The sequence below is a fragment of the Nyctereutes procyonoides genome, unplaced genomic scaffold, assembly GCF_905146905.1.
Source record: "Nyctereutes procyonoides isolate TBG_1078 unplaced genomic scaffold, NYPRO_anot_genome, whole genome shotgun sequence".
In the NCBI taxonomy this organism is placed as follows: Eukaryota; Metazoa; Chordata; class Mammalia; order Carnivora; family Canidae; genus Nyctereutes; species Nyctereutes procyonoides.
The window spans coordinates 55199746-55210360 of record NW_026575121.1 but is presented as its reverse complement, the minus strand read 5'-3'; the positions used below and the strand labels follow the sequence as shown (position 1 = coordinate 55210360).

The following is a 10615-nucleotide window of genomic DNA, read 5'->3' as shown; positions in this document are numbered from 1 at the left end:
AGGGCCTTATAGCTGCCTGGAGGGCCCAGCTTGAAGGAGAAATTATTGCAGCCTCTCCATTTTATCCACCCTCCCCCACATTTTTACAAGTTCTAACCTTTACCCAAATGCCCCATCCCTACTTACAGATCAAAAAAGGCTCTTTTTTTTAAAAAAAAAAATTTCTTACAAGACTGGAACCCTGTGTATGTTTTTTATAACAAGTAGATTTTAATGAGTGCCTTAAAAAGAAAGTGAACAACAGGCAATTTTCTTACCTTAACATTAGGGTAATTTTTTCAATCACAAAGAACAAGTAGGGCTCCACATGATTTATTGGAAAAATAATGTGGATTGTACAGCAGTAATATTCAACATTATCAGTCAAGAGAATAAATGTGCTACAAGGAAGGGAACTTGAATATGAAACTGAGAATAAGAGGAAGCTGCCAAAGGTCCTTCATATAAAATCTGTTAAATATTTACCAACTGGTCCCTCTCCCCACAAAATGAGCCCTGATTTGTAGCATTTGCCAATTTCTGTTGTATAAATATTCCCATCATGGTTGATTTAAACTACTAATATAACTTCAATTGGCTTGCAAAATTTCTATATTTAGTAATTGGCCCTTTCTAGCTGGTAGGAATACCAATGTGTTTGGAGAACAAGCTACAGAAGTGATGGAGGTAAATGTCCATTTATAACATTCCAGGTAAAGAGACAGTTGGTTTATTGTCTTCTCTCAAAGGCAATGGGGGTCAATGTGGGTGACTTCTCCAGGAAACCTGGTTAATACAGAGTTCTCAATGGGGCAGTACTGCCTCCTGGAGGATTTCTCTTCTGGGGAAATTTGTGGGACCAGTTTTTGTCACAATAAACTGGGACCATGATGATTGAATAGAGGCCAAAGACATTTGACATCTTGCAAAGGTCAGATCCTTATGAAAAAAAAAATTATCCCGAGTTTTGTAGATTTCTCATGTTTTCCAAGATAATCTTCCAGGTTAAGGAAATGAAAACTTAAAATGATCTGAGCCTAGAAGTTAACTGTTCTAGGTAGTATTTTTGATGAGGTTTTGATATGTATAATGGATTTTCTAGCAATACATATCTTATGTAAACTGAGGTATGTTTGTATTGCTCGGTCTAAAACTTTATCAGGAGCTATTTGACATTCAAGTTTGGGGTAGCACCAGTACTCATGGGATCTGAGTCTAAGATAACATACCTGTATGGGGGGGGGGATTTGTAACTGTTTCAGCCACCCTGGTCCTATGTTGAATATAAACATGACACACATTTTTAGGAGTATATATATGCAAGTATAGAAAATCATGAAATTATTTCAGGATGGAAAAAGAAGCATTATATCATACAGTAGAATTTATATGAGGATTATTACTGACCCCTTTCAGAATGTGCCTGAATTAAAGTCCAAACTTCTCCTCCTGATCAACTCAAAGACCAGGTGGATCGTGCAGCTTAACAGATAGCAGGAAACTGTGCTCTGTTACAAGTTAAAGTGTGAAAAGTAACCAGAGTTTAGGTGGTCTAAGGTCTTAAATTTCTTGGAATGTTTTGGGACATAGAAATTTAGTATTAAAACATATTTTGTATCACAAGAAGGAGCCATGGTCACCACTTATCATAGGGATACGTTAAAAAACAAGATGAGAATAAAATGATTATGTACATGATTATATGAACATTATATAAAATTACTATAACATTAGGAACTGTATGAAAAAATTCAATTTGGTCATGTTAGGTTATATAACTTGTGTAAGTATGTGTATGAGTGCATAAATATATGTATGTGAGTTCCTTGAGTATTTGTATCCTTAGCAGTAATAAAGTGGCTGACATAGAGTAGGAACTCAAGGAATGTTTCCTATGTTCATGCACATTAAGAATGAATGATTCTAGAATTGCTGAAAATATTTGGATGCAATAGAGGGTCTAACTAACTGATGCTCTACTGAATAGTGAATGCGACTGTAGGGCAATACTTGTCAAACTTTAATGTGCATGTTAAAATACAGACTATGACCTGGTAGGTCTGAGATTGGGCCAGCAGTTTGCATTTTTACAAAGTTCCTGGCTAATCCCATGTGGCTGCTCTTGGCCCACACTTTATTAGCAAAGCTCAAGGTTTACGGAGGAGCATCTTGGTTGCTCTGCACCTGAAGTCAGGGCTAGTGCTTCTAGGGAAAGAAAAATTATGGTAAATGATACTTCACATGATGTGCATATACTCTAGTTTATCCGTTGTGTTGTTAAGAATCATTTGAATTGTTTTCTCCTTATGGTTATTTGTGATAGCAAGGAAAACATTTGTGTAACTGTTCTACACATGTGCAAGAGTTTCTCTAGGTTGTACATATGCATGAGGACTTGCTGGGTTGTAGGATCAGCGAATGTTAATGTCAAATCATATTCCAAGGTGATTGGGCTAAATTCTCCTTCTGTCAACACTGCTGGAATTGCCTTTGACTCCCATACTCCCAAACTTAATACTGTCAGACTTTGTTAGTTCTGCAAACTAAAGAATATAAAACAGTATCTTGTTATCTTAATTTACATCTCAATGACTACTCAGGAGGTGGAGAATCTTTTCACGTGTTTATAGGATTTCTATGGGATTGTCATATATTATAGAAACTGTTGTTTCAATTATATGTTATAAGTATCTTCTCTTTTTTGTCTTCCATACTTTTTCTGTACTTCTGGTGTACAGAAGTCTTAATTTTTATTTTGAGATCAATTTTTAAAGAGAATGCTTTAAAATGTTTAGCATTAGGAATTAAACTTGCTCTAGGTTTTTCACAGGTACTTTTATATTGTCAAGGACTCTCATTTCTTGGGGTAACATTTTTGTGTCCTGAATGGATGTGATCAAATACATTTTCTGCATCTACTGAGATGAGTATGTGGCTCTTGTAGGTATAAGTCACCACGTTAAAAATTTTGTTATTTAAACTTCTCTCACTTCCCAGTATAAAATCAGCTGGGTTGTGTGTGTGTGTGTGTGTGTGTGTGTGTGTGTGTGTTTGATTTCATGACTCAATTTGGTTTTGCTAATACATCATTTAAGAATTTTGCTTTAAAGTTGCTGAGTGAGATTGTTCCAATCTCCTGATCTCCTGCCATGCTCTGTTCTGGCTGCTTTGGGATCAATATTATACAAGCCTCAGGGTACACACTGAAGAGCAAATCTTTTTCTATTTTCCGAAGAGTTTATATGAAAGTAGAATAGTATGGAAAAGTCCTATAAAACCATTTGTGCCAAGTGATCGTCTTGTGGAAAGTTTTAAAACTACTCCTGTAAGTCTCTTTTTAATAAATTAGAACTCTTTGGGCTTCCTATTTCTCCTCGAACCTGTTTTGAAAATAATATCAATAAATCAGAAAATAGACGAGTTATTAGAAAATCTAGGTTCATTCATAATATTCTCTTCTCCTTTTAGTCTCAGAATGTATCTTCCCTTCTTTCATAGAATGGAGTGTTTCTGCCTTCTTTATGTCAGTTGCTACCACTTTCACCAGAAGATGGTCTGTTTTATTAGTTTTCTTGAAGAGCCAATTTTTGGTTTTGTCAATTCTGTATTGCATATTTTTTATTCTGCATTATCTCATTTTCTTAAAATGTTTGGATCGATTCTGTTGTATGGTTTCTAACTTGTTAAGATATCTGTCCTATCATTTCTGTTGTAGTCATTTAAAGTCTAATGTTCTTTGAAATACTCTTTTGCTGAAACTTGCAAGTGTTAAAATGTGTTTTGATTGTTGGTTAGAAACACTTTTTCATTTTAATTGTTTCTATCAATTTAGAGGGGTCTCAGGTTTTCCAAACAGAGGAATTTTTAATTTAACTTTTTGTTTTTATTACCTTATGTTTCTTTGTGATCTAAATCCTTTGAAAGTTTTGACTTTGAACTAATATGTGACAATTAAAAATTCCACATATGCTTGAGAAAAATGTGTGTTCTCTTTGTGACCTTCTGGGGAAACTCATTCTGATAAGATTTTTATCTTTTATAGGTTTCCTATGTCTTTACTACTCTTTTTGTCTTCTTGACCCATCAGTTAAGAAAATGAATTATGAATTTGCCCCCATCTCTCTACAGTTCTATAAGGTCTTCCTACCCCCTCCCCTTTTTAAAAAATAAAATTGGCTATAGGCATGATGTCTCTACTGGACTTTGAAGGCAAGGGAATAACTGATCACTACCTTATGTCCCAGGGTGGCAGCTGCTGAATGAATAAATGAATGAATGAATGAACGAATGAAAGAATGAATGTTCTAGGAAGACTGAGCAGATTTATTAATCCAACTTTCTATACAAAAACGAAATACCATAGTCACCAGAGATAATCCCAAAGACTGTACAGGAATGGATTATGCCTGACAAAGCTTTCTATTAGCTATCGCTTCACAATAGCCAAAGATCTTGTAACATTAGTGAGGGAACTTCCATCAATTCATGTTTCCTATCATCATGGGTTAGGGTTTCAGAGAAAGCAGTGGGAGTTCTAGAATTTGGAGTCATGCCTGTTAGTTAAGTGAAAGGCATTTCACACATTTGCTTTTATCAGTTTATTCATGCTGATAGGTGCTTTTAGAAGGAATTCACAGCTCATGAAAGGCTCTGAATGAAAAGATCCAGGGAACAAAGTCTTCTGTTTATCTATAGAATGTGCCTTAGGATGGATATCAGGAGCCCCACAAACTTCTCTGTGCTTAAATGCATAAATGGAGAAAGAGTAATCAAGATGACTTTTTAATGGAACTTGAGTCCATTAGATTAAATCAGTATTTGGGTCCATACATAGCTTCAAGGCACATTTTTAATACTTAGGTTCATTTTATAGGAAAAGCTAATTATTTAAATCAATTGAGATATGTTTAAAAATTTCAGATGCATTCAAGTTTGATCCAGTTGAAAACCCTTGTAATTCTGAACACGGCTCTTCACAAGTTTCAAATCAGTCACATAACTGCTTGAGAAATGAAAGCTTGACCCCACATTTATCATCCTTAGCATGTGTGCATGAATAATCTTTCAGAACATTCAATATACTGATGCTTTTTCAGAACTTTACATGTTCACTGTTCAGTAGTCACTACCCTATTGATTGGCTATTAGATTCACTTCTTTCAACACCTATGAGTCCCCAGAGCTGTTCATTCTTCTTGCCTGGAAGGAAAAGTTATTTTAAATAGTAACATAAGTTACTCGAAATAGGTATTAAACTCATGCAAATTCTTTGAATGAAGCAGGAAATAGTAAAATGGAGCTGAGAACTGTTTCTCTGATAGTCCTCTCACTCTGGAAAAATACCCACCAGAGTCTCTAGAATTTTTTTCTGAATTTTCATAATGTACTAAAAAATACAAAGGGATGACTGATGTTGTGTTTGTGGAAAATGCTGTTTATCATCTATTCTAATCATATTCCTTTAGGAAGACTCAAATTTTCCATGGAGTCCAAATTTCTTTTGATGGAACATATACCAGTTTGGCTGCTACTTTATGAGCTATGAGTTTCTTATCTGAGATGGTAACTAATTATAATAAATGACAGGTTCCTAATTTTAACATCTTTTTAAACCTCTTAAATTGTTGTCTGAAAAGCAGAATAGAGTTAAGAAAGCCACCTCATTAGAGAAATAGAAACTGTATATATTTTAGAGGCATGGCTTTATTCTTGGATAAGTAATAATCAGATATTTAAGAACTGAGGGGCACCTGGGTGGCTCAGTTGGTTAAGCGGCTGACTCGATTTTTAACTCAGGTTGTGATCTCAGGGTTGTGAGATTGAGCCCCATGTCGGGCTCCATACTGACTGTGGCACCTGCTTGAGATTGTCTCTCCCTCTGCCCCTCCCCTCCACACCCTCACACTCTCCCTGCTCCTGCATATACGCTCTGTTTCTCAAAAACAAAAATAAACCCCGAAACCAAATACCTAAAATATTTTAGTCAGAATATCCACTATATGTAATAGTTATTTAAAATATATCCTAAAATATTGGGACGCCCGGGTGGCTCAGTGGTTGAGCGTCTGCCTTCAGCTCAGGCCGTGACCCTGGGGTCCTGAGATTGAGTCCCACATCATGGAGCCTGCTTCTCCCTCTGCCTGTGTCTCTGCCTCTGCCTGTGTCTCTCATGAATAAATAAATAAGCAAAATCTTTAAAAATATATATATATATATTCTAAAATACTGTAAAAAATAAAATAATGTAGAATTATGAGCACTTCCTAAAAAGTTTTAGGCAAATTTAAAGTTAATTCCACAATAAATCTACATAATACTAGGCTGATTATTTATATTCCTTTTTTTCCTTAGTAGCATCCATTGCTTTTTCATGTGTTCTTTTCCTTATCAAGCAAAAGGTTTTGAAAATTCTGGAAGTATTCAAATTAAATTATAAAATTTAACCAAAAATAAGCTTTATTTCACTTAACCTTACTTTAATCTCATTAAAGATTATATTTTGTTTTATGGCGAGGATATATAGATACTTACAATCTAAACAAAAAAATCTATCTGAAGTGACAAAGAATCTATCGAGTTTTGATCTACAAACTTCTGTATGCTTTAAGTTTTCTTCCAGTTTCCATCTGTAGGAATAGTCCTCTTAATTACATCCCTCCACTTACTTGAATTAAAACAATCACTGGGTGGGGGAGGGCCCTGAGGGGTTCAATCAGTTAAGCATCGGCATTCAGCTCAGGTCATGATCTCAGGGTCTTGGGATACAGCCCCAAGTCTGGCTCCTTGCTCCATGGGGAGCCTGCTTCTCCTTCTCCCTGTGCCTGGCCCCTCACTCATGTGCATGTTCTCTCTTTCTTTCCATCTCAAATAAAATCTTAAAAAAAAAAAAAAAAAAAAAAACAAAACTTCAAGCTTTACATTTTTTGTGAACTTGCACTTTAATTTGTTATTGAGGTAGTAATTGACATATTAGTTTCAGGTGTACAACATGATATATTTTCATGATCATATATCATGACATGATTAACATAAGCTTTGTTAACATCTATCACTCACTATACATAATTACAAAATTTCTTTCTTATGAGAACTAGCTTAATATTTCTTAATACATTTCAGATTGAGGTTAAAAATTTTTTCTACTTTAATGTATATTTCCTTTAAGTAGCCTTCCATTTAAGTAGGCCATAACTTGATACAGCTTTAACCATATTCTCATGTGGTAAAACTCTTCCACTTCATTTCTCATTTTTGTTAATATTGAGCTACTAAACCATCTCTAGAGATTCTTAGTGATCATTACTAATTGTCCCCTCATTTTGGATGTGCTGGAGGTAGATTAGGTTGGGTGACACAGAACTGTAAGTGCCCTGAGGGCAAGGCCCATAACTGTCCTGATCAGAAAACAGACATAGGAGCACAGTGTTCAGCATATAGTAAGTACTCAAGGATGAATCAACACAAATGAAGGTAATAGCCAGTAGTCCTTACCTATTTCTGTATACATTTGACTTCTTAATGCTTGCTTTCTATACATAGATGCTCACAGGTTTTATCACAGGATGGTAGTGATAGCAGCCCATTTTCATCTGCTGTTTCTGTCCCAGAAGAGGTGGGGCTCATAGTCCAGCAACAGAACTGATGAGGGCGGTGAGGTCTGGGACACAGGGGCAGGGATTTAGGGATACAAACTATGTATAGGGACTGGGAGTTACCGCACCAAGACCCTCCTGGGCCAGGGTACTGGGCAAGGCAGGCAGTCCTCCCCCTCTCCCGGCCTTACTAGTCTTCTATCCAGGAGTTCTTGGAGATGAACACATCACCAACCTCTTTCATGCTAGGTTGGGGATGAGGTGTTCCTGGATCAGGGGGCTCCAGGTGACAGGGTCAATGTGACCCACACACTGCAGGTGATCTTCAATGTCCTTGCGGTCCTAGGTAATGCCACTGGGCATGATGCATGGCTTCTGCATGAACTCAAAGCTGATCTTGCCACACAGGTGGTTAGAAATGTCTCACTTCTTTCTCTCTTATCCACCTGGGAGAAAAGGCCATTCAGGTCTACTAAGTACTTGTCATGCTTGGCCTCGATGCAGGCCTGCTGGGTGCAGATGTAGCCATCATCCTTATCATCCTCATGGTTCTGCTGGCATTCTAGCTTGCTCTCCCACTTGGCCACAATGAACGGATCGAGGTAGAAGGGCAGCTCATTCTCCTGGTGGATGCACCACTCCTTAATGCTGTTCCAGCGCTGCTTCTTGGTAATGTGCAGAACACTAGGGATATCCTCCCCAAAGCTGAGCCACTCACTGCTCCTTGGCCAGACTGTAGGCTCCCTGCAGATTGGGGATGGCCTCATCATACCTCTCCATCTCTAGCTGGCGTTATCCCAGGAACAAGTGTGACTTCACAGACTCTCCGTTCAGCTCCGAAACGGCTGGCCATCTGCCAGGCCTGCTCATGCTGCTGCATCTCCAGGTAGCACAGTGCCTGCTGGGTGTAGTATGCTGCCACCAGAGGCTTCCAGCTGAGGGTACAGCTGGAGCAGGCCACCATCTCTGGGTACTTGTGGTCCACCAAGAACTGGTTGCCCTCGTCTTGTGCTTCTGCATGCTCAAGCTCTTTTGGGAGCTTCTACTCTCCTCCTTACCCTTCATGGTGGTGCACAACACAGCCTAGGGTCAGCTCCCAGGCTCCACATTCAGCCTGCCCTGCATGCATGATCAGCTTGGCTAGGTCCAGCGATCTGTCCCGTGTGGGTGGGTGTGTGTGTGATTTGCCTATATATATAAAATAAGTTTTTTTTAAATTTATTTATTCATGAGACACACACACACACACACACAGAGAGAGAGAGAGAGAGAGAGAGAGAGAGAGAGAGAGGCACAGACACAGGCAGAGGGAGAAGCAGGCTCCATGCAGGGAGCCCGATGATGCAGGACTCCATCCCAGGTCTCTAGAATCATGCCCTGGGCCGAAGGCAGCGCTAAACCGCTGAGCCACGTGGGCTGCCCTATATATAATAAGTTTTAAACAAGAAAGCCAGAGTAAATAGACAAACAGAAGAGATTATATCTCAAGGAGGGACAAGAATTTTGATTCCTACTTCTAATAGGAAAATGAAGCCACAGATTAGATCAATGCCTTATTCAGGGTCAGTTGGGGCAGAGCAAGGAGCCGATGGGGGAGTAACTGATCGATAAATAGATTTGTCTGTCCTTCCTGTATTTTTCTCCCAGCGGCACACCTTCCACATGCCTTTCTCTTCATGACCCCCCTAAACCCATAAGGTAACAAGCCTCCTTTTGAGAACGTAGTTTCTGTTGTTGCCTTGAATTTTTACAGACCTCAAAGCCAACACTGCTGAAATACAGATGTATCGAACGGGGTCTCTTAGGTACAGTGTCGGGGATGGCAGGGCCGCATAGAGGGTAGGTGTTCACGCACCGGCAGGCTAGCCTCTGGACAGTCTGCCAGGCTCTTCGAGGGCTTCCAGTACCTCCGCCACAGCATGCAGTTGGCCGAGCTGCTGGATCTGAAGGGCCAGCAGCACGAGACTCTTGGTGACTTGGTGATAACAAGAGTGGGTTGATAACCCTTTTTGAAACTGGTCTGCAGCTCTTTGGTTATGCAGCGAACTCTGGGATCTTAGCAAATCACTGAGAGAAATCCTGTGAGTAAAGAGGATGGATTTTCCTGTCAGTGAGTTCAAATGGGGCATTGGAGTCAAGTATAAATTACTGTTCTTTCGTTTCTTTCCTTTAAAAAAACAACTATTTTAAAAACAATATTTTTAAAAAAGATTTTATTCATTTATTCATGAGAGACACACAGAGCGAGAGAGGCAGAGAAGCAGGCTCCCTGCCGAGGAGCCCAATGCGGGACTCTTGTTTCGTTTGTAGTGGGGGGATGAGTTATTGCTAATTTTATGTTCTTCGTGTATTTTCTTACGTGGCACATCTCCTGCAAAAAGCCCTACTCTGTTTCTGTTTTAGGACCTCCATATCTGCTCTATTAATTGTTATGGTTCCTGAGTCACTAAAGCTTCTTTAGAATCAGACAAAGTCAGGATCTATTGGCATATTTACAAAACTATTCAAACTAAGTTTTCTCTCCCTAATGAAATATTTCGATTGTGATGGTGCTAAATGTATTCTCTTGCTTGGTGCAGACATGAAATATAGCATATTCTTAAAGGGCAGACCTTTGCTAAGTTGACCTTCTCCAAGAGAATCCGTTGATTTTGTTAAGTGGGGTGTGCTTGTTCCAAGTACCTATTTTTTAAATGAGATTTTTAAAGTTTATTTATAATCTCTACACCCACGGTGAGGCTCAAACTCACCACCCCAAGATCAAAAGTTGCATGTTGCATGAACTGAGCCAGCCAGGCACCCCTCCATGTAACTATTCTTTATATATATAAAGAAAAACTTTATATAATTGGGCACTTTGGAAGACAACAAAAAAGCTCAGTTGACAATGAATCCATCCTCTGGGATGGGAATTGTGCAAGCTCTAGGATCTATGTCCTTAAGCTTAACGACATAGTCAGCTGAGTGCAGCTATAGTCCTATGGCGGAGCCCACCCGTCCTCCTCAGGGTTACTGAGCCCTTGGTCTGTTGTGGTTCAGAACTA

General features: G+C 38.8%; 1 pseudogene; it reads right to left on the bottom strand.

Moving 5' to 3' along the window:
* Positions 1–7761: 7761 nt before the first annotated feature.
* On the bottom strand, positions 7762–8574 carry LOC129516296 (E3 ubiquitin-protein ligase CHIP-like; annotated as a pseudogene).
* Between the last annotated feature and the right edge of the window lie 2041 nt (positions 8575–10615).